Here is a 23,001-nt window from a genome sequence, read left to right as displayed (position 1 = left end):
ATGTGCCATCCAATTTTTTTTATTTTGTGATTTAACAACAACAAAAAAAATGCTAACAGTTTGAATCATGAATCCTGTTGTGGAGACCGAGTTAATTAAAAACCTGATGTATACATACAGCTGATCCTACTCACCCTAATGAAGAACATTAATTCTAGGACATGTGTGGCTGTAGTCACATTGCTACAAATTACTGGACTCTTCCCTTTATCTGTTTCCAAGAAAGTCTCCCCCGGTTAGTTAGGAAAAAAAGAAAAATATGACGCCTTAGTTCTGGGCAGCATAAATTACACGCATCAATCAGAAAAGCCTAAATTAAAATACACATTTGGCAAACAAATATGAATATGTTGATCTCATCTGTGAATCACAATGATTTAGTGCCAGTGCCGACCCCCCCACTGTTCAACCTGAAGGTCACCGTGAGCAGCCCCTTTCTCATTGAGAAATGTTTTCGTGTCTTTGAAGGATGCAATTTCATATATGCTCTAATGCTCAATCTAACTAGTGATTCCTATGTAGAGAGACTGACTTATTTTATAAAGAAAATGCAGGCTCATTTTTATTTATGTAATCCAAAACAGATAGCTAAATTAAAATGTGGGGGGAAAATGCAGCGGTTTATGGGTCCTGGGCTGGGAATTCTCCAATGTGTTTATGATAGTTTCTAATCTAGCAGAATACCATTTGTGAAATGGAATGCTACACCTTTCCGATATTGAGTGACCGTAAATCAGTCTATTCTTATCACCTACTGCATGCATTCTTGGGGCAGGGGTAATTGCTAGAGAGATGCTTGTTTCGTGGCGGACCTGAAGGGAGATGATCTTGGGTCTTCCGGGCTGCCATTTCTCCAAAATATCAGGAGGCAAAGCAGACAGGTTGAGGAAGGCAGTGATCTCCCTGGATAGAAGCGTGCTTTATGTTATGACATTTATTTTGAATATTCATGATGTATTTTCTTGCTAAGATTTCATTCTCATAACTACAAACCAGTACAATGATCCCATCTGTATTAAAGGAGGAGGCTGCAATGCATGCTTTTGATAGTTTGCAACTCAGTGCTGAGACCCCTCGCAGCGAGATGGAAGAAGGCAAACAACAAAACCAAGCTAAACCCGCACAACATGCGTGCTTTCATCTGCAAAGATCTCCTGAGGAACTTGTGAAACTTCAGATCCCTAGGCCTCACTGCCCCAAATTCCAGTTCAGGAGGTTTGGAATGAGGCCTGGAATCTGCATTTCTCACAAGTTCTCCAGGTTATTTCTTATTAAATGTTATTTAGGACAGACTTTGAGAAAGACTTCTAGAAAGATGAATGGGTGAAAAAAGATCAAGTGATCATAATCACTTTGTTTTGAGCAGTTTGACCGAAGGTTATATTAAGAGATGAAATCCTGAATTGGGACGAGCAATTTGTGTGCAAATTATCACTTTAGACTGAAGAAAGGAGGCTTCTGGAGGGATGTATTCTGACAGTTGTTTTACACTGAGGTGGGGGTTTTTTTGGAGGAGGGGTGGGCAGGGGAAGTAAGGGTTATCAGCAGGGAGCTGCCCCGATTAAGGCACCTTTGGGCTGCAGCAGCTAAACTTCCCAGATTTTTAAAACCAAATTCTGGTTTGAAGCATTCAGTGCTATTATCCCCACACCATGTGAACCAACTTTTGATTCAGGAAGTATGATCGCTATGTTTCTTGAGCAAATTCTCAGATTGCATTTTACATTCTAGGGTCCTAAATCATAAGCTTGAAAACTTCTGGAAGAAAGAAGACCTCGAAGGTAGGGTGAGAGAATGATCAATTGTTACCTATTCTGTGGGGGTGGAGGGACAATGGGATTGTCTGTTCCTCCTGTGATGTAACTGAGAAACACCGACGTCCGGAAAAGTAACATGAGGTGACAAAAAAGATGTTTGAGAAATATTGTATCTTAGGGAAAAAAGGAACCTGAGTCAATTTTGCATAGATCCATGTGGATTGTTAAGATGGCCAGGATGAATGGGTTGGTTGTGCTGCAGTCTGTTCATTTGGCTCCGACAGGCACTGTCAAGAGTGACTTGGGTACAATTTTGCTCTGTGCTAATTAGAGTTGGTCAAATGGTCCTCTGATGAATTTCCTCCCCTAGATAGAATTTGAGAGGATATACAACAACAAAGTAATTATCAGGGGTGCCAATTATCCAGAGGGGCGTCTACACTGGATCCGGGGATATAGAACCTGGTCTCAAATTCTTAGAAATTTTGCACCCCAACTAATGCAGCCCCATTAAAAGTCCTGTTTTAGTGGGCACACAACCAATAGTGCATATGCTGATAGCATTTTCACATACAAATCTGATAGTTAGGCACGCCATTACCCAATTTACACATGCAAATGCAGTAATTGTGTGCACTGGGTGCTCGGGGAAGCCTGGCACACACCCAAAAGGGAGGCCTTTTCAAAGCTTGGCCAACCCTCCAAATTCCTCTTCCACAGCAACTCACGATACTGTCTTACCTCTATTATACAAAATTCTATGGGATGCTGGGAGAAAGGATATGTGCTTTGTGTATTTCCCTCAGTGACTGAAACTTTTTATCTCTGTTTGATTTGGATATGTCTTAAGTTCTCTTTCTTTTTCTTCAATCGACTGTAGACTTCCTCTCCTTTGTAGTAATTCACCATTTTATTTCTCTGCTTTAAAAAAAAATTCAACTCTAATTAGAAAGTACAGATTCTCTCATTATGACTTATTCTCATCTAGAACTCAAAATGAGAATGATTATGAATTGCTGTAATAAATGATTTGCACTTTTAAAAGAATGGAGATTACTGTTTACAGCTATGTGCACGTGAGTTTACTCCAAGATGCATTTGATTATTCTAATTTACCGAGCTGCTGCAGAAGCAGCCGTTAACTGTTTCCTGTTTCTTTGTTTACGTGTTCCAGATATCCTGGGGTCTCTTGACTACTCAGGCAGGTCAAGGCAGGCAAGTAATTTAAAAAATATAAATAGGATTGCATATACTTGCTTCACCAGTGTTTTTCAGAAGGGAAGTCTAAGAGCCTGACATTGACCATGGCAAAATTTTTAGATTAGCCAAAGGTAGCAGAAAAATCATACTAAAGAACATTTTGCCAAAACTGGAGAAACGGTGGTATTGTGAGAGATAAAATTGTGATGGGAATTTACAACTTTTATGTATTCATTCAGAAAAAAATCATGCTGTGTGTTTACCACACTCCATGTACTGTTTGAGGCATCCTTTTATCTCCGAGCTCTCATCTCATCTCTCTTAACATTCTATTTCATCTCTGTCTGCCCCTTAACAGATGGGATTCTCCAGAATTCCAGATTTCAGTCCTCATTTTAACCATCTCTTCACGAGAAGCTGTACCTTCATCTCTGACCTCCATACATATCTCTTTCTCCAGACTAGACTTCTCTTCTAAATTCCAAATCTGTGTTTCCAGAAGCCTTTTCACCTTCCCATATAAATATTCCAATATACAGAAGTTGTAGCAGATTCAAATCAGGATTTATATCTTCCTCAGACTTCATGTTAGAGTCAACTTTTGGTCCTCTCTGTACCCTCAGTTCACACATCCTGTGGGTCCCTGAGTTCAGTAATGCTGCAAGTCAAGAATGTTTCCTTTGAAGTCTGTCCTCTCAGTGCCCTTCCCACTGCCTGCCTGAGTTTAGGACACTTGCAATAGTTTTATAACTGTCATCAGTCTCTCCCCAAGGTTACTCTGTTTTCTCACTCCCGGGCTGTCTTCCCAAAGCACACTCTGATTAGATATCGCTTTGCTTAGCGCTTTTAATTTCTCCTGCCATAGCCTTGCTTGTGTCCAAATGCCATAGTTTCCTGTACCAGGTCCAGTTGCTTTACACCTGACAATTCGCTGTCACTGAAAACCCATCAACTTTCACACCGCAGTGCCGCTGCTCATGCGGGTAGGTTCCTCCCTCTTTGTGAGTGTTAGCTTTCATTCTGTTGCTTACTCTCTCATCATCCTGCAGAGTCCACTTCAAATGCCTTCTCCTTTATGAGACGGTTAGAGCACCTACTCCAGCAGCAGAACACACTATGCTTTCTCCTCTGTAATAAAACTGCTTTTAAACCTATCATGGGATGTAATGTTATATAATAAATCTTGATAAATAGTTGCTTGTTTCCACATTGAATTGTACATGTCTTAAATCAGAAACTGCCTTTTATTGATCACCTGTCAATGTTCTCTCACCAGAGACAACCAAGAACACACCTGTAGATGAGGTTGGGTTTGTTGCTATTTCAAGGAGGAAGAATATTCACCCTGGGGCATATTGCAGTTTTAGGACAAATTATGTATAACATTTGAGTTTGTGGTTGTTGCTTTTGGGGAGTAATTAGGAAAGCAAGCCTTTGTTTTGGGTTTGATGCTGACTTGAAGTTGAAGTAATTCTGATCGGCAATCTTAGAAGATCTCAACTAGAAGGAAGAAGATATAGACTGAAGTTAAAGGTGTAATTGCTAAAGAATCAGTAGTTACACATATTAGCCATGTTAGGGGATGCTTGATAATTTTGTGGTTTAAAAAACGTTCATGTTTTGTTTGTGTTCAGACATGATTATGGTGTGCTCTTGCTTTTGCCTTGATCCTTCGTGGTCACAGGAACAGTCTTCCCTGATATTAGTGTTCTGTGGAATCACTTATGTTTAACTGGGGAACACCAGTGCCTGGCAACCCCAGACACCGATAGTGCCAGACCAGGTTCCAGCCGCCAGGTTCTACTTTTCTTTTTCAGTCCTCCTCTTTAACCAAGGAAAGACAAAGACAGAAGTTGGGATATTAATCCATGATACTCGAATTTTCTCCATTGCCAGGGTTTTACTGATCATGAGCAGGAGGGTGTCCAGAGAACATAGTCAATCTTTGTACAAGGGTTAATCCATCCTTTTCTTTCCATTGAGTTCTTGAGTCACCCTGTGTGACAAAGGCTGTGCATTTAAGGCTCTGAATAAGATATGTCAACAATTGTACCACAGTTACCACAAAATAGTGATTGTTAGTCCTTGTATCGAGTCTTGGAGCCAGGAGTTTAGATTATAAAACCTATGCAATGAAAACACGTACCAGAATCAAACTGTGCGTGTTGTTTTTCTTAGCTGTGGTTTGTTTTACTTGCCTGGTAACCTGTATAGGTCAGGTGAGGAAGCATTTACTCCAGGACACCTCCTTCTTAGCTAGCTGAGAGAAAACCAGTGGCTATTGAGTTGTCCATGACAATGCTGAGTAATAAATTTACAATTGTTTGCTGGGTTTCCAGGGCAGAATTTGTGTTATTTATAATGTTTGACAGAATCAGAGACAAGTTTCAGACCACCTTTTACAGATGTATTATCCCTTCTGTGGGATAACTGTAGTTCACATGGCAGCTAATAATTCGAATGAATCCGTAGGATTCAGTGTGTAGCAAATGCATATAAGTTTGACATTCATTTAAGGAGTAATGTCCCAGTGGGGCAAAGACTATATTGAAAGTAAGAATAACATTTCGGATAATAGATGTGAACCATTTTCTTTGTTCAAGGGTGTAAGATTTCTTGAGTGGAGTTAAATAGTCCACTTTTAAGCAGGCTGGAGTATCTCTGAAGTGGACAAGCCAGCTATTACAGTAATAATAACCCAAATATTAATTTTTATTTCTGATAGGCTAGGTTTTGCTGATAAGATTACAATTACTTCAATAGGAGCCTTTAATTGACATGAGGTCAAGATCTAATTTTTATAGGACTGAAAGGTTGGGACTAAATGATGTGAGGTGTACTTAAGTATCAGAAGAGGACTGTAAAACGGAATCCATCTTCTGCAGTGTTTAATACTTAATCAATAATTAATAAAATTTGTTGGCACTAAGTCAAATTCAGAATGGCAGTTATTCATTTTTTTTTTAATGTTAGAGTTTTGATTTTGCTTTAAGTGGCAAAAGACCATGGGAAGTTTAAAGTAACAGGACAAAGATAAGGAAGATAAGTTTGAGAAATTTTTAGTTAATAAAGGATGTCAACAAATAATAATAGGCAATATTAGTAGGCTCACAAAGGGTAAGAAAAATATGTTGAAGAATCAGAAAGTTAATTTTATCCCATTGTCTTGTATAAAAGCCATTTACTTTTCCAATCACCAGCTTGTTCTAAAGTTTTAAACAAGAGTTGTCTACTTACGTAGTTGTCACTTGCAGAGAATTCCTAAGAATGCTGTAAGACCCCTTTATGGAATAAATGTCCAATAGTAAGGAGGAAGGAATGTATGTCTCTGAGTTGAAAACATCACCCTCATGATTAACATCTTGGAGTTTTACTGCTGTCTTATTTGTTAATAGTACCTGCTAGCTTCTTTTTCATCAAGGCTCACGGGCAATTTTTCTCTTGTGTCTTTTTTCAAAAGAACAAATCTGTAGATTTAAGATTTTATAAAGGCTACTTAGACGAATGTTTTAGAAAGGCAGCTCTCACCTACTGGTGACAAGACCTTTGGTATCATACCAGTCTATTGCATTAAGTAGTCATATCAGCTTGAAAAGGAGTAGAATCTATGACTGAAAGTAATTTCTAAAAGCCTGAGTAATTCTCTTGAGAGACAACTTGTGTGCCCTAGAAAGGATCTGCCTTAATCCCATGAAAGCTAATGACAGAACTTTGGGCCTTGGACGTTTAGTATATTATTTAGTATCATGTGCAGTATAATGTAATATAACACCAGTGTATCATATAATGTTTTAAAATTTAAAAAAATCCATTGACTTGTATACATATTTGTATATTTCTATAGCTATTCTACCTATTTTAAGGAATCATTTATATAGATTATCTTTAATCAAAGTGATTATTTAGTTTAAAAAAAAAAAGCATTTCTTTTTCTTTCCAGACACAAGAGAAAACCAGAGAACAAAAAATGATGAAATTATTTAGCTACTCTTTTACATGGACACTTATTTAAGAAGGCAAAAACAAACATATATTATGTCATTTAAAATCATTTGCATATTTTGTTATCTATTGTCATTTTAAGAAATGAGTAAATTAAAATTAGGTTCAACTAACCAATGTTTGTGCCTGTTGCTTGTTTAGAAATTTTATAGGCTTCCAAAGATTGCTTATTAATTAAGTTAATCATTTACCTAAGGTCTTAAATTTGGTTAAGGATCTGGAAATTACTAATTTTAGTTAACACTTTAAATCATATGATTTGTAGGATTGTAAGAATTTCACACAATTAAACCTTTAAAAAAAAGTCCTTCATTATTATCATTCCATTTAGTTGAGTACAATTTAATACATATAATTAAAAATTTTAAACAAGCTATGAAAACAGTGACATTCTACTTAATTCACCAAACTAATGTAGGATATTTAGGAAGGTTAAATCATGAGAAGTTTATTGTAGTGACATTATTCTCATACAGTAAACTAATTTTTCAAAGTATTTGAATCATGGGTAAAGCTCATTTTTTATCTTAGAACTAAAGCTTTTTCTTATCTTGTAACTATAGTAATTAGAGGCTACTATATAAATATTCATAAATAGAAAATCAAAATACATAAAGAGAAACACAAAACAAAACACGTAGAAAAACATGGCTAAATAACTAATTTTTACTTTCTTTGGGACATTTTAGACTATTTATTTGGACCAAATATTTGAGTGGGCACTTAACAGATTTTTTAAATCAGTTAATCTTTAATGCTTCCTGAAAGAATAGAAAAAGGAGGAAGAGGAATAGAAAAGTAATGAGAGGGAGCCAGCTTTATAAAAATATGAAATTATTGCTATAAAAAGTAATTATATGACATGGTTATCTACCTAGGCAAAAAGCAGAGATTCAACAACAACAACAACAAAGACTCCTGGAACTAACAGACGATTTTATAATTTACAATAAGCAAGGTTGCAAGATAGAAGATTAATATACAAAAACAATTGTGTCTCCTCTGTAAGACAGTAAAGTTTCAATGTAGAAAAACAGCCTGACATACATACACACAAAAGAGAGTGAAGTACAGCTGATTTAGACATAGCTTGGGCTCTTGACAGTTTTATCTCAGTTTAATTATGACTAAAAAGCCTGTACTTAAAAATCTCTAAAATTAAAAAAAAAAAAAAAACCACAAAAATCCGCAGTGAGGGCTATGTCTCCTCTGATAAACATAGTAATCTTTTAGGCAAACAAGTCAACTTCTAAAGTGTCTGCTTTTTATTCTAAGCTAATCTCAATTTAATAATAATCTCTTTCCTGTCCAAAACTCCCCGAGGTGGCCACTGAAATTCCAAATTATCCCTGGTGCTATTGTGACTGTTAGGGAAAGAAGCATCATAGTGAGGAAACATGGAGGAAGCGGGTGTTAGAGCTGGAAGAGGCAGAGTTTTAGATTGAGAGCATCCCATCAGAACTGTACATAGTGGGTACCTTGTGCATAGTGGGTATCTTGTACATTGCAGGTGGTCGTCAAACAGCTGTGGGTTTAACTTGAGGAGGCAAATAATGAACTGATAACTAAACTTGTGAAATACTGAAGTTATGTTCTTTTTCTTCTTACTGTTTAAATGTATTTGCCAGTAATTATTCACATCTTATAAGAAAACTTTAGAATTTTCATCTCTATGTACCCCTGAGAAATACTAACTGAAAATTAATTAAATGAAAAGAATATTGCCAGCCACACCAGCTCTGTGAAGACATAGAGAAGGATTGTTTTGTTCGTTGCGCTCCAGCCCAGAGGGGCAGCAACTCCCTCACACCTTATCAGCAGCAGTAAATTGGCTGCCTCAACCCACTATAATTCTCTTGGGTGAGTGTCGTTACACATCCGTTATTTGGATGCAGGTTGCAAGTGTAGAGAACTAAGCGGCTATATCGGGCTCAAAATGGAGAGACTGTCTTCAGAGATCTTAACTGGTTCATTTTCATTGTGACAAATGCATCAGAGAGAATTGAGGCTAACAGAAAAAGAGAAAAGGAATCGTATTAAAATAACTATAATGGGACTCTTTACTGGTGGTAGAGATGCCCGGGGCTGATGGAGAATGACAGCGTTGTTTTCCCGCTTTGAGACTGGGACGCGATGAACACTGAGACATCCTTGGGCAGAAAGACGGTGAATGAGGCTCACTAGACTTGAACAGGTTGATAGATGACTATGGGGTTTCTACTAAGTGGCCAAAGAAAGTGTCCAAGGGTTAAGGCAGGCTCAGTAGTGACTCTGCCAACAAGTAGCATTGCAGCTTGTTCAAGTGGCAGCAAGGTCACCGCAACAAGGAAGTGCGGCCCCTGGATAAGAATCGGGGGAGGCAGGCACCATCTGGATTCACCCATCGGAGCAGCGGGCTTCAGTTACTCAGCAAGTGCTCGAGGACAGGCCCGAGTTCTTCAAACAAAAGTGAGACCAAAGCTGCAAGCCCCACCGTTGGGACCTGTCAGTGGGGACAGCGGGGGCTGCACAGGCAGTGAGAAGACCACTAAGATACCTTGATTTGGTGGCTACTCTCGACCCCACTGTGGAGAACTGAGGTGATATGAGTGTGGTTCTCGGCACATCGTGATTGCCTCTGAAACCGAGCAGAGCGACACATTCTTGGGAGATGAGGTAGGGACTTATACAATGTAGGTCATATGGGTAGAATGCTATCCATCTATTAAGAAAGACCTAATCTCCTGTGCATCCGCTGTGCCCTGACCCCAACACACACACATACACAGCCCCACCTGTCTTCTTATGTGAACAAAACGAGACAAAAGAATGATGTCATTATTGTTATTAATATCTTCTGAGTTCAAGGACATAATCCTATGGAACACATCTCCTTTAAGACATGTATCCCAAAGGGTGGAGGTTGGTTTCCATATTTCCAAAGCATTAATTACATGTCTTTTGTTCTTAAAATATGAAACACCAAATAGCTGATAGATCAACAGAGATGAGAGGAAAATGAAACATAATATTTAAGCATTTCATGTAGTTATAAGATGCTGGGTACATTTTGACCTATCCATAAGTTACAAAGCTTTTCTGATTAATTTACCAGACCTGTGAAAGCCATATCAGCTAGGTACTTTATAGATAGAGTATTTCTTAATGTCTTAATTTATCATTGGCAATGAACTACAGTGTCAATCTTGAGAAATGCCTTCTTCTTCCCCATCCATCCACTGTTGGTCCCTGATGAGGAGTTGATGCCAAATGGAAAGAACCCTGGTTCTGGTGTCAGGCAGATCCAGATTTGAAATTGTGTCCTGCCCCTTCCTAACTGTGCAAATTTGAACAAGCAACTGGGTCTCTTTAAACCTGTTCCTGTTAAAAGACAGATTAAAATGGCTATCTCAGAGGGTGGCTACAAAGGTGATAAATGGTAGATATACAAAACGCCCAGCACACATAGTAGAAACTTAGTAAACATAACTATTTTTATCAGGGAGAGAAAGCAGCCTAGGATAGTAGAAGAAAATGGGATTTAGCTCTAGGTTAAATCCCAACTTAGCACTCAGTAGTTTAGAGAATTTAAGTTCCCCGAACCTCTGTGTACTCATCTTAAAAATGAAGATAATAATAGGTACCTTATGGGCTTTTTTTAAATTTAAACAATGCATTTGGCATAGTATATACCACATAGTAATCATTAAATAAATGATCGTTCACATTAGCATTATTAATATTATATTACGTGTCCCAGTGGGAGCCCAGGTGGAACATACTTACAGTAACTTCCTGGTTAAAAGATGAGTTTACCCTATTTCACTGGCCTCTTTTGACTTTATTTCTCTTTATTTTGATTTCCTCATTTTATCCTTATTCTTACAGATTAAATGCAGATCAAATGAAGAGCTGAAAAAAAATTTTTTTAAATAACGTTGAATCCAAACTGCAGACATTTAGTTAAATTCATTTAGTAAATTGAGCTAAGTAGATAAGATTCTGGTTTCTTCTTATTTGTCTAAAAAAAAAGAAAGAAAGAGAAAGTAGGTTGTGTTCTGGCTTCAGGCAGCAAGATCCTGCAGTTGAAATGGGAATTGAAATGGCCTTTAAAAACTAAATGAAATGAACAGTCTTACAAAGGGAAAAAAAGGGAATTTTTCACAAGTCCTTGGAAACCAGCAAAAAAGCATCAGAACCATTGTTTTCAGTAATAATTGTGATTACTTGGTTAAAATACCCTGTACGAGAAGCTTTCTATGTTTTTTTGTGCCTCTACAAGGAAAATTAAAACAACATGCAGCATTGGGGCCAATTCGTTTCCAAGGAAGTCAATTATTAATATAGTATTTAGTATTTAATGAACTCAGCCTATGTCTGCAGAATGCTGCAAAGAGATCTCCATACCAGCAGAGAACAGGTGTTGATAGAAGCTTTGCCCGTATGTTTACCAGCTGATTAGTACCCATTAAAATGGTAATAATCTAATAAAAATTACTTTATATCTAGTGAAAGTGGAAAGTCCCTTGTGTGTTGGAAAACAATTTTATTCCCATCTCCACGGCAGTGACAAGAATCCACACCCAAAGCCGCCTGAATATTCTGAGTTGTTGTACCTTTTCTCTTTAAGCATCGCTTTCTCCAAAAGGCTGTCCCGGGCGGTCAGGACAGTTCACTTTTTGATGGCTTCAAGGGAAGGACAAACAGGTATCCAGCACCAACCTCCTCTTTGGTGATAGAAGAAATAGGCTCCTTAGTAAACGATGCTGCTTTGTCTGTGTTAGGACATGAGATGGAACTATGGATGTTGGGAAGGACCATCCTGAGCTTCGGTGGTCGCAGAGAGCCCTGAGTGGCTGCTAAGAGAACTCTCTTAGCCTCCCCTGAACTGGCAGTTGCCTGGGAAATTCTTGCTTTCAGGCTAGTCCTAGTCAAAATTGGGCTGAATGTGAAGTCCCATCATTCCCAGCCTCACAATTCCTACTACTTGTCTTCAAGGCACAGTCTTCTCATTTTGTCTCAACTGAGCCTGACACACTGTACTTTTGTTCTACTAAAAGCTGAGCTCAGAACGTTTTCAGGAGTTTAGTTACACTGCAGGGTAGAGATTGAAAACTAAGGGCTACTTGCATTGTGACCAGAATCAAATCCCTCCAAACTAACCGATTAAAGGTCCTTTGGAGGAAATTTAGGCATGTAGCCAAGGACAGGTGACATAGACTCATTGCATTCACCTGCTTCATTTACATGTAAAGTTTCCAAGGACTGAATGATACAATGAAGTGTGTGTCATCATTCTTACTGACTCCTTCCCCAAAGTATTGATAGAAGCATAGCAAATGAATTTTGGAGGTAAAAAATATATACTTTTTAATTGATTTATCTTAATAATGATGGAGTCCCTACTGAAATTTGGGGTATAGGAAGGAGGCACTGGGAGAAAAAACATGATTTCTGGACATGTCCTATGCAATACTGAGACTGTGAATTATTTTAAATTGCTTTCTACTTTTGACTGACATGAAGCCAGAATGACTTAAGGATTCTTTTGGTAAATAAAAAGCTCCACATTCAAAATAAAACGTTTACCTCTAATTGATTGGTGCAGAATAGGGTTCTTTTCAAGGGAGGATTCGGGTAGGCCCCAGATGAAGGCAAAGAGCAGGATGGTTACGGAAGGGGAAGTTCAGCAGAATTGCTCTGTTGATCTATCCTTTGCCTTTCTGGGCTGCTACAGGAAGTAGGAAGGAAGAGGTCACGAGGTCACTGGGGGCTGTTGGGCCAGAAGGAACCATGCAAAAACCTCAAGGGTGCAGATTCTTCTCGTGAAGGACAGTCTGAACTGGTTCCCATGTCTACGTGGATTTGTTCTGTACCACCATCACCATGCTGGCAGAAAGGCATTGCTGTTATTTCTATGAAGGAAGCTTTGAAACTGCGTGGTTTTTCTTTGCCTCAACTGGTGACGTTGAACGTCCAATGAAAACCTCTTGTTTCAGCCAGTGGACTTGAAAATCAGAGACTTGGATTGGGAACCAAAAAGATAGAAATCCCAAGACTGTAAGTGGGCCCCTTTTGGAGAAGCACGCTTCAGAATGTGTGACGAATCACACATCTGTATTCATGTTTCTCTACCTTTAGCCCAGAAGATAGGGAGTTGATGCTGAATTAACAGCTCTTTGAATGAACTTCTGCCTGATCTCAGGGTAGCTGCCTGAGCAGGAGGAGGAGGAAGTCCAGTCTGAATGGTCACAATAGCAGGAACTGTAACACACAATTAGATCCTATCTTTTCAGCATGCAGTGAATTCAACTCTGAACTTTTACCTCTAATTTGTGATTTATTTGGCAAAAATCACACAAATAAGTTCCCAAGTTATCTGTCTGTTCTTATTTGTTATCCGTCCAGTACATCTGGATGCAAATACAGTTACAAGACATGCCAACAGTGAGCAAGAAGTCCCATAATCTCATTAAAGATAGAATGTGCTTTCCTTAGGAAAATTCGGAAAAAATATTAGGATGTAGTACATATAGATCGAGTTTAGGGTACCTGAGACAGACGGGGGAACTAATCTGAACAAGTGCTTTATGGAAAGGACTAAAGTGCCGCTTTTATCAAGTCCCCTGGGTGTACCGGAGTGATGACTTCAGTGCTCCATAAGAGGTCAGAGAAACAGTAAGGAACAGAGAGCGTCCCTCCAGACTGTGGGCGCTCTCCTCGAGCCCAGCAGAGCCAGGAGGTCTGTGCGCTCCCTCAGTGCACAGGAGGAGCCCTGGCCAGGTGGCTAGAAGCAAACAACTGTTAAGGTAGAGTTGACTATGAGATGTTGGCCCTTTATTCAAGGCCAAGCCACCCACAGGCTAGACCATGGTTGGCTCATAAAGGAATATGCAGCTGTGAACCCTAGGACATGAACCCTCTGGGGGCCCGTATTGCTAACTCAGTGACCTGACTTACTTCTCACTGCTGGATCTCTTGGCCTTCATGATGTGTGGACACCAATTCCGATTTCTCAGATCTTAACACTCCTACCCAACTTTTGATCTTGTCCATTTCTCTCGTACTGGCATACTTTGTAGTTTTAGGTCATTTAGGAAAGCTCGCTCTACTCCAGCCTCAGAATTCTTCAGAAGAATTAGGGCTAAGCAGATATGACATAGGTCTGTCCTCCCAGCTTAACAACAAGGCTTTGGGCAAGTTCTGGAGACCAGTTGGGTAACACAATGGGTGTCATTGGTGCTGAGTACTGTTTTCTGTAATTTGGCTTCTAGAGGTGATAGAAGAGGGACCTTGGGATTTCCAGGAACCAAGAGTAATTCTAAAAGGCAAGACTTTAAGGGACAACCTCTTCTTCGGCCCTGGAAGCCAACATGAGCTGTCACTAGGGTTAGAGGACTTTGTAGCTCTGTGCAGTCTCCATGAAGAATCCACCAGCCCACAAATCAATAGTGAACAATGTGGAATTTTCTAGAGATTTTATCAGGGAAATAGAAGAGGAGACTTAACCTGAGGCCTCAACAGTGTATCATTTTAAAAAGCTCATCGGACATGTTTGTTTTCTAAACACCCACCTTCCTGACCAGGACCCACAGTGGTTTTCCTCTTTGTTCTTCCATCACACGGTGCCCCGGCACCTTCTGGTGGGTTCCTGTCTTCCCCTATTAATTATGCAGTTACCAACACCAGTCCCTCCTAGAAGGCAGTGGTGAATTACACAACAAAGCAACGAAATATTTCTATTACACCAGAATAAAATCCCTAAGGAGAGGTGACCACGTTTGTATCAATGGCTCCATGCAGCCCTGGGAATTTCTCTCCATAGCTGATAGGTGAGAGGACTAAACTCTAGGAAGATTTATAGTGAGTTTGCAAAAAGACGTGCCATAAAACCCAAATCATATGACTCTAGTCAGGGTTATTTTTGCACCACACAGGGACCCAGGCACTCTCGGGACTCTTAACATGTAGGGGGTGGGAAGAGATTGTTGCCCTTTCATTATAATCCTAAATCACAAAAGGAAAATAAATTTTGGTAAGCGTGAGTTTCGAGGCCTTGATTTAATCGAGCTATCAGCTTTCTGGGAAGGGTATGTGCTAAGAGAGGAAGTGGCCAAGCCAAAGGGAATCAGGGACTCTTAGTTCAGAAAGAGTCACACGCGGTATTTCTCCACAACTTCGCTATTTTGTCAGCAGGGGTTCTCTTTGACTATGAAACAGAAGAAGAAAATCTTTTCTTAACAATAACATACACGTGCCACGCGAGAGATGAAGTGGAAGATTAAGCAAGAAGCCCAGCTACTTTATTGCCCTAAGGCATTACTCATTTTCCTGACACATTATGTTTTTAATTAAAATTGCATGTGAGTTAATTAAAATATTCACTCAGGCACTTTTTTTCCCCTCTTTTCTTGCATGGGTTCCTTGCTACTCTTTAAGCCTTTTGGTAAAACTCAGTTTTATTTTAACTTTGCTGCCTTTATCAGCTGCAGCTTTAGCAGAGAGTCTGTATACAAAGCTAACTTAAAAAAAAAATCTAATTTAAAAAATTTATCCTTAAGTGGCCAGGGGTAGAATCGTTATGGTTTCTGCATTCTTTCCCGCTTACTTAATCCAAAACATGAAATAGGCATTGATAGAAAGCATATTAAAAGGGGGAGGGGGGTCCCATGATTTTTCTTGCAATAGACATATTTATCCATCTACAGTCCTTTGTTCTGGAAAGGATCACCATTTATGGTGCCGATGATTATGTAACCTTGACTTTCCCTGTTTGCAGCTGATAAATTAGCCTTCGGCAGACGTTTATCCGGTGCAACCTATCATTTGACAGGCCAGCAACTCTGAGAGACAGAATCCCTCTTGAAAATGTCAATACAGAGACACCAAGATCTTGGTCACTGGTGGTCACTGGTGGGGTCTCTGTTGGACCTATGAGGACAAACAGGCCAGGGCTGGAGGCCAGGTGGTTCATTTATAAACAGAGGAAATTTGTTGAAGGGAAGACTAGACAGAAAGAACGAGAAAGCGTTGCAGCCATGTGGCTTCTGAGCTGGACAAGAGAGAACCTTCAGTTTCCGGGTCTTCCTGTCTCAGTTTCCACAGGGCCTGGCTGAGTCCTTGCCGTGTCCCTTGCTGTGTCCTTGAGATGGCCGTTCTGGGGAGAGGGGGCTGTTTTTGTTTTACAATAAGTCTCTCTTTTTCAGAGTTAGCTAAAATGGATTTTGGATCCTTGTGAACAGTAAACTCTGGCTAAAATAGCCATGCTTCAAAACTCCATCTATCCCTCAGCAGCCCTGATGGAGATCATGTTAAAGAGCAAGATCATAAAATGACAAGTAAGAAGCCACCTATTGCAATTCAAAAATACACAGGCTGAAGCTCTATGGGGAAAATGAAGTCTAGGGGCGAGAAGGGTATTTTTAACAACCATATTAAAATCCCTTTGTGAAGAGTTTGTGGGGGGAATTTTTTTTTTCTCTCTTTAAAAAAATTGTTTTCCACTTCCAGTGATGTTTTAGCACCTTTGTAACGTGTTAGTGCGTCTGAGAAACTAGTGCCCTGGGCCGCTGCCTGGTGACCTATTTGTTCATTTTCCTCTGCTACATAGATGAGGGCTGCCATGTCTTTCTCCTCGGATCAGGTTTCTAAAGCATCAGCGTTAGCCCAGCTGGGGGTAGTGCTCACACACGTTGTCTTTGTGCCATGGCTGGACAGCTCCCTGCCTGGGACCTGCACTCTGTTAATCCTCCCAACTCTTGAACCTCCTTCCCAGCTTAAATTTGATGATCCGGCATTATAATTGCATCCTCATGCTTGATGGCAAAACCATGGCTGAAGGTTAAATCCATATCAGTCAGCTAGTTCTTGCCTGCATTTGGACAGTGTGTGGTTGGAGAAAAACTTAAAACTAACTGGCTTCTCTTTGAATGAATGATCGTGAACCTCAGGTGCACCCATGATGTTGCCGGGCAGTCATGCCGTTTTCCTGAGTCCCTCCATCCTCTCACTCTCCTAGACACCCTCTCACCCTCCTCAACCTCCACACCCCTCCTCAGTGCACTCTTTTTCTTGGAGGCTGTGGAGGTTGTCTTCTGATTGCTTCAATTTTTCTCAGTGAAGTGGGAAGCAAAGGCATCCGCTGAGAGTGAGGATGGTAAGGATAGGCGCACATGTTGGCGCTTTGGGGCATGACACTGCCCTGCTACCTTCACTTTCATACCTGCTCTGCACTTTGCATCTACTTGCATATGTTGTTTATATGGATGAGCCGTCAGTGCTCCTCCCCATCATCAACCTCTCCACTTACGCAGAAAGCAGGTCTCATCCTCGCCGCGTGGGACAGTGCTCCACTTCTCCTCCTCTCCTATGTTATCAGTTTGCCCTTCTTCTGGAGCTTCCTCATCAACAAAGCATCTTCCTGTTATTTCTTTCATCTTAAAGTCCTTACTTGATTCTTCTTGCCCCTTCCGCTACTATCCCTTCATTCTCCCTCCCTATCTGATGAACTTCTTAATGGCATTTACCAAACGAGTACTTCCTGTTCCTCCTCTCTCACTTCCCCTTGAATCAGCTCTGAGCAGGCTTGGGCCCCCACCCACCCCAACAAAACTCTTCATGCTTAAGTCTCCAATAATATTTGCATTTCTAAATCCCGTGGTCCATTCTCAGTCCTTCTACACTTGACTATTCAGTGGTTTTTAGCGGAGTTGAGTACTGCTTCCTCTGTGATACACTTTCATAATTTTGCCTCTAGGACATCATACTCCCTTGGTTTTACCATTCTACTAGGTCCTTCTTTTCAGTCTTCTTTGCTGCTGCTGCTGCTGCTCCCTGACCTCTTAATGTCATGGTTTCCCAGGACTTAGTTCTTCTATCTCTTCTTATCTCCACCTGCAGTCTTACCCTCATGATAGCATTGAATCTCGTGTTCTTAAATATAATTTCTATGCACGTAACTCCCAGGTTTATTTCTCCTGCTCAGACATTTTTTCCCTGAAATCCAGACCCCTATATTCTCCTGCTCCTTTGATATCTTCATTTGAATATCTATTGGGAATCTACTATTTCAATCTAAAACTCAACTCATGATTTTCTTCCCACTAGTCTGCCTTATCCGTAGCCCTCTCTATCTCATCAGAGGGCAGTTCTACTCCTTCTGTTTCTCAACCCAAAACCTTCCAATTGTCTAAGATTCCTCTTTATCTCTCTTTCATGCTCACAGTCATTGTTTTATAAGATTCTATGTCCTTTACCTTGAAAATATTTATTCAGAATCTGACCACTTTTTGCTGTCTCCATTGCTACCAGCCTTGTCCATTGGTCTGCAAGAGCCTTTTAACTGGGTTTCTCCCTGTTTGTGCCTCTACTGTTCATTTACAACAGAGCAGCAAGAATGGTGCTTTTAAAATGTAAATCAAATTATATCATTCATCTGCTAAAAATCCTGCAGTGGCTCTCTGTTTTACTCAGACTAGAAGCCAAATTCCTTATAATGGATAACTGGGGCCTCACATAGCTCACTCAGTTCCAGACACGGTGACTCTGCCAACCCTTCAGAACTCCAAGAACACGCCTCTGTTCCTTCAGCTTTCTTCTTAGAGATTCACATGCTAAATCCTTCCGCTTATTTTTAATGAGGTCTACCCTGACCACCTACTTAAAATTGCAACTTCCTGTATCCTGATGCCTTGTCACCTGCTCGATTTTGTTTTCTATAGAGCTGCTTGTCATCTTCTGACACATGACTTAAATTTTTTATTATTTGTTTATTTTGTTTTTATTCTATGGATTGTCTCCCACATATGCAAATGTAATCTCCCTCTAAAATTAGGGGGTTTGTATGTTTTTTGCAATTAATATTTGCATGCATCTAGAATGGTATACCTGGCATATAGTAGGCGGACAATCAATATTTTCTGAATAGATGAACGAAGGCTTCTAAGCTGAAGAGGTAGATCAAAGATTGAGGAGGCACAGATGACTAGAATTTGCATGAAAGAGTATAAGATGAAGAGTTTGAAACACCTAAACGTGGATACTGTTGGAGTCTTCTACTGTATACTAAACCGTGACATGTATAAGATGAGACTCCCTGAAGCTGTGGAAACAACAAATCTCAGGGGAAAAATAACTACTTGAGAGCTATGAGCTAGAAAAATACTCGAGACTGAACATGTTGTCCTGACCAACCAAAGTGGAGAGACCTCCTTGAACACCATGTGTACTCAAGTAAAGCCCCGTGAAGGTCATGCCTTAGGAGTAGTGCCAGACTAGTCCATGAGGAAAGGCTACTTGCCAAAAGAAAGCTTGAAAACAAGCCTTAAAAGTTTCAAGCTAATCAATAAATAAATGCATGCCCTGTCAGAAATATCTTAATACTCCTTAAAGAAACACAACCGAATCCAGACCCAAAATCCAGACAACAAAAAGAAAACAAGAAAATCTGAACAGACATTGTAACACTTATAATATTTAGCATCTAATTTTAATAAGTACTATAATTGCAAAGAAGGAGGAAAATGTAACTCATAATTATGAGCAAAATCAGCTAGTTCAAGGCAAAAATGTGTAAAAGAGAAAAACTGTCTTTGGTGCTTTCTTCTTGCACATTCAGTGGAATCCCATTATCTCAAAGCCTTCCAAGCTTTCAACATAAATTCCAACCTCAAAGTGCTCTGAGCTCCACACAGTAGTTTTCTCTCTTCTTTCTCTTCCTCTGTACCCAACTGCACTCACTTGATTTACTTTCATATTATCCTTTTTAACCTAGGTTCCCTCTCCTATATGTATCAAGATTTCAACTGGCCAATACATTAGTATTGTAATGAGGAAAAACTCCCCCTTTCTGTTACTATGCTGGGACTTCCCTTTACCATGTAATTGTATTGTCTTACTCTAAATTACAGAAACTTTGTTTAAATAAGGGAAGAGGTAATTGGGTAGAAAAGATCACTTTGAATGTTGGAAATTTGTAGGGTGCAGGTGGACAACCTACTGTGGATTTCATATCTTGGAGCACAACCAAGTCATGATTACTGTTACTGAAGCACAAGATCAGGAAGGGACAGGCCATGATGGTGATAAGATGCAAAATCACCAAGTATTGGCCAGATTTTCTTAATTTTCCTTTGCCTTAGATTGGGATTATAGTGCTAGAGACTGACATGGGTGTACCTAGCAAGAAGATACCAAATGGCCCCAGATGGGGAATGAAGTGGGTAAGAGATTCAAGAAGTTAGAGCCTGACAGAAAAAATGTCAGTATTGATGAATAAACAAAGAGTAGAAAACTCTTCAGTGAGCAGTGGTTACTCTGAGTTTATTTTAAGAGCTTCTGAATATTTATACAGAGAGATTCAGCCTCTGCAGCTCAACTTTTGACTTACCCTTCGAATGATCATTTTATTTGGAAATATTGATTGTCGTAGCTAAACATTTACCAAAAGGTTTAGTTTAACCTAAAATATGTTAATGTATTTCTTTCATGGAATTAGATAACTAACTACCTAATTTTGCAGAAAAATTACCAGCGTTTCTTTATTTTTTTAATGATTTAAACTCAGCAGGCATCTCACCTCAGAAATAGCAGGGCATTATTTAATTCCAGAAGTTCTTTAGTGTGACATTTTAGGCATTTTGAAAAGTGCATAAAAGATAAGGTTACCTGACAGTAGGGCTGTTTCACAACATTATTACACTGATAACTACCAGAGCCATTTCATTTGCATGAAACCATTTGATTATGGCATTAGGAATCAAATGATATTGTGTTTGGAACCATTTGTGTATGCTATTTATTTTAGCATAATACATATTTATTGGTGTTTTATTCACAGTATGAGTCACATGTTAATAACAGTTTAAGAGACTTTAGAGCATTGCCTTTTCACATGTTTAATAACAAGTTCATGAGTAATTCCACAAGGTACACATATCCATGAAGGGCTTCTAATCATATATATAAAGCAAAATTTCTTCCACCATTGAGCAAATTATTTGTGTGATATAATCCCCTTTCTAGGATTGCCAGATTTAGCAAATTAAAATATAGGACACTAAGTTAAATTTGAATTCCAAATAGACAATGAATAAACATTGCTTCATGCAATATTGGGGACATACTTATACTAACAATTACTTATTGTTTACCTAAATTTTAAATTGAATTGGGCACTCTGTATTTTACCTGACAGTCCTACCCCTTTGTGCTAGAAAGATGAACTCAACTACTTTTAAAAATGTTCAACCACAGATAGTTTAAGCTAGTACAAGCCATATAGAAGCTTCACTTCCGGAACAAGACATTTGGAGTTGCCTTAAACTGTCAACTCCCTACCCCTAACAAATCTCCTGCCATTTGGATCTTGGATGTTGCTAGAGAGAGCTGGGTGGTATGCCTTTCCCATAAATTAGATCTACTGAATTACACTGCTTGGAGGAGCCTATTGGGTGTAAAAAAATGTTTAGATCTTGATTTAGAACTTCATTAGCCCTATGGGAAGTTTAATTATTAAAAAAAAAAAATGATTGGCTGGGGTGCTCCAGCCCATCAGATTGAGTTGTAGAAAGACACAACTGAGCCACAGCAGGAAACCCACCATCAATATTGATGGAATTTGGCCTAAAGATCTAACCCCACTAGTAAAGCCAAGTTGCAAGAGGGGAATGGATGCTGGTTTGTCTTGACACAGTCCCCCCAGATTGTGTGAATTCTCAGGATCTTCACGAGTGATAGCAAGGGAAGAATTCAGTATAGCTCTTTCCTGGGGCTTCAGCTTGGTGCTCAACAACACTAGCAGGCTGCCACCAACAGCCCGTTAATGGTGCTAATGGCAATTCAAGACCTGTAGGTGACCTGATGGGAGGCTGGTCCAGAATCGTTACCCTTTCTTCCCATGCCCAGCTTTTGTGCCCCAGTGCTCATCCCCACTTCTTATTTTCATTGATAGGATTTGGAAAGGAGTGACGGAGGAAGAATACAACCAAACCACATCTGCGTCACATCTGCATCGTGTGGCTAAACTAGTGATGTAGAGCCGGATGCTGACTCAGAGCCACTGCCAATGAATGAACAGCCCTGTGTGTCCAGGAGCCGTCAACACCATCTACCTCTGTGTGTGACTTGTGGATGATTTGTGTGCCTCTTGCCAATAGAGTTCATAAACTAAAGATTAATGAGAGGAAGAAGGCAACCCATTGGGGAAAACATTAGTAAAGCAGGAAGGTCTTTTGCTTTTTGGAGTTGGAATAACAGGGAGGCTTCATCATTGTTTCAGCTGACTTTGGTGTCTAGCCAAGCCAGAGGCACTGGCTGTAAGCATATTTGGCTCCATTGCCCCGTCTGTCAACCCCAGTGTCCCTGCAATCCTACCGCCACTGCACAAGTTGCTGACAGACTGGAAAACAATAGTACTTCTCCTTCTTTGCTATTTTTAGAGAAATTTGAATAACAACCTATTCCCCTCATTTATTATTCTTGATGAATAATAAATTATTCTAATAGCATTGACTGTTCTATTCATTTATTATTTGAGGATGATTAGAAGTGAATTGCTATTATAAAGCCTCACCAGTTCCAAAAATTAGACTTTAGAATTTTGTGTTTCCTTTTGGCGCTGAGTAATTATCTCTATTGCTTCCTCTAATTCTCTCTCTCTCTTTCTCTTTGTGACACACACACACACACACACCCCTCTTTCTTCTTTCCTAGTCATGTTCTATTTTGATTCCAGAATCAGGATCCCAACACTTAAAAGTTTATCCAGAGGGGTGATGAGTGAGCCTCTGAAATGTGATCTCCTCCAGACATACAGAGTTTTAAAATTGTGTTTAGGTTCAATAAGGTTTTATAAGTTACTCACAACTGTGTTATTTAAGGGTACAGAATACTGAGTAAGACATGGCTTGCAGATCACAACAGATACACATGCCAGGATAAATCACACTGCTATTTACAGAATAGACTGTGAGGTTCTAACCTGGGGGTAAAAGAAGATGTAGGGTGAAAAAAATATTATTTTTTATAGTGCAACTTGTTATATAACCCTCTAATCTGGGCATTT

General features: G+C 39.6%; 1 long non-coding RNA gene across 1 annotated transcript in view; it reads left to right on the top strand.

Moving 5' to 3' along the window:
• Positions 1 to 22,497, top strand: part of LOC116660514 — a 117,652-nt gene extending 95,155 nt beyond the window's left edge. Inside the window, exons 3-4 of the long non-coding RNA XR_004316087.1 lie at positions 1,732 to 1,781; positions 21,889 to 22,497. This is a non-coding gene — a long non-coding RNA (uncharacterized LOC116660514). The remainder of the gene's footprint in view (positions 1 to 1,731; positions 1,782 to 21,888) is intronic.
• The last annotated feature ends 504 nt before the right edge of the window (positions 22,498 to 23,001 follow it).

This window comes from Camelus ferus, chromosome 29, assembly GCF_009834535.1.
Source record: "Camelus ferus isolate YT-003-E chromosome 29, BCGSAC_Cfer_1.0, whole genome shotgun sequence".
NCBI lineage: Eukaryota > Metazoa > Chordata > Mammalia > Artiodactyla > Camelidae > Camelus > Camelus ferus.
Note: the sequence above shows the minus strand (reverse complement) of the source record. Positions and strands in the feature narration are given on the sequence as shown.